The following is a 2,789-nucleotide window of genomic DNA, read 5'->3' as shown; positions in this document are numbered from 1 at the left end:
TGCTTGCTGTTTGGGGTTTTAGGCTGGGTTTCTGTACAGCACTTTGAGATATCAGCTGATGTACGAAGGGCTATATAAATACATTTGATTTGATTTGATTTGATATGTACTGTATATTATATAGACAGGTACTATATATATACTGTATATTATATAGACAGGTACTATATAGACAGGTACTATATATATATACTGTATATTATATAGACAGGTACTATATAGACAGGTACTATATATGTACTGTATATTATATAGACAGGTACTATATATATACTGTATATTATATAGACAGGTACTATATAGACAGGTACTATATATATATACTGTATATTATATAGACAGGTACTATATAGACAGGTACTATATATGTACTGTATATTATATAGACAGGTATTATATAGACAGGTACTATATATGTACTGTATATTATATAGACAGGTACTATATATATACTGTATATTATATAGACAGGTACTATATAGACAGGTACTATATATGTACTGTATATTATATAGACAGGTACTATATATATACTGTATATTATATAGACAGGTACTATATAGACAGGTACTATATATGTACTGTATATTATATAGACAGGTACCATATATATACTGTATATTATACAGACAGGTACTATATAGACAGGTACTATATATGTAATGTGTATTATATAGACAGGTATTATATAGACAGGTACTATATATGTACTGTATATTATATAGACAGGTACTATATATATATACTGTATATTATATAGACAGGTACTATATAGACAGGTACTATATATGTACTGTATATTATATAGACAGGTACTATATATGTACTGTATATTATATAGACAGGTACTATATATATACTGTATATTATATAGACAGGTACTATATATGTACTGTATATTATATAGACAGGTACTATATATGTAATGTGTACTATATAGACAGGTACTATATAGACAGGTACTATATATATACTGTATATTATATAGACAGGTACTATATAGACATGTACTATATATGTACTGTATATTATATAGACAGGTACTATATATATACTGTATATTATATAGACAGGTACTATATATGTACTGTGTATTATATAGACAGGTACTATATATGTAATGTGTATTATATAGACAGGTACTATATATGTACTGTATATTATATAGACAGGTACTATATATATAATGTATATTATATAGACAGGTACTATATATGTACTGTGTATTATATAGACAGGTACTATATATGTACTGTATATTATATAGACAGGTACTATATATATACTGTATATTATATAGACAGGTACTATATATATACTGTATATTATATAGACAGGTACTATATATGTACTGTATATTATATAGACAGGTACTATATATATATTGTGTATTATATAGACAGGTACTACATATGTAATGTGTACTATATAGACAGGTACTATATATGTACTGTGTATTATATAGACAGGTACTATATATGTACTGTATATTATATAGACAGGTACTATATATGTACTGTATATTATATAGACAGGTACTATATATGTACTGTATATTATACAGACAGGTACTATATAGACAGGTACTATATATATACTGTATATTATATAGACAGGTACTATATATATACTGTATATTATACAGACAGGTACTATATATGTACTGTATATTATATAGACAGGTACTATATATATACTGTATATTATACAGACAGGTACTATATAGACAGGTACTATATATATACTGTATATTATATAGACAGGTACTATATATGTACTGTATATTATACAGACAGGTACTATACAGACAGGTACTATACAGACAGGCACTATATATATAATGTGTATTATATAGACAGGTACTATATATGTACTGTATATTATATAGACAGGTACTATATATGTACTGTGTATTATATAGACAGGTACTATATATATACTGTATATTATATAGACAGGTACTATATATGTACTGTGTATTATATAGACAGGTACTATATATGTAATGTATATTATACAGACAGGTACTATATATGTACTGTATATTATACAGACAGGTACTATATATGTAATGTGTACTATATAGACAGGTACTATATATGTACTGTATATTATATAGACAGGTACTATATATGTAATGTGTACTATATAGACAGGTACTATATATGTACTGTATATTATATAGACAGGTACCATATATGTAATGTATATTATTGACAGAGATGCTGTTCAGACCCATCCACACAGTCTAAAGATCAGGTCTCTATTGTATGTGAGAAAGGCAGTGAGTCATCGTACTCATCCCTCCTGTACTGGTGTAAGTGTGTGTGGTGTGTGTTTTGTGTTTGGTGTGTAGTAGCATTTGCTCTAAAAGCTGTGCAGTTCAGACCCATTCACACATTTCATAGTTTACACCACAGGGGAGATGTGGAGCGAGGTGAGGAGAGAGAAGAGAAGAGAGAGAGGAGAGAGGAGGGAGATGAGGAGAGAGGTGAGGAAAGAGAAGAGAGAGAGGAGAGAGGAGGGAGATGAGGAGAGAGGTGAGGAGAGAGATGAGGAGAGAGATGAGGAGAGAGGTGAGGAGAGAGAAGAGAAGAGAGAGAGGAGAGAGGAGGGAGATGAGGAGAGAGGTGAGGAGAGAGATGAGGAGGGAGATGAGGAGAGAAGTGAGGAGAGAGAAGAGAAGAGAGAGAGAAGAGGTGAGGAGAGAGAAGAGAAGAGAGAGAGGAGAGAGGAGGGAGATGGAGAGAGGTGACGATAGAGAAGAGAAGAGAAGAGAGAGAGGAGAG

The sequence above is a fragment of the Oncorhynchus kisutch genome, unplaced genomic scaffold (genome assembly GCF_002021735.2).
Source record: "Oncorhynchus kisutch isolate 150728-3 unplaced genomic scaffold, Okis_V2 scaffold1195, whole genome shotgun sequence".
Lineage (NCBI taxonomy): Eukaryota > Metazoa > Chordata > Actinopteri > Salmoniformes > Salmonidae > Oncorhynchus > Oncorhynchus kisutch.
This window is presented reverse-complemented; position numbering follows the sequence as displayed.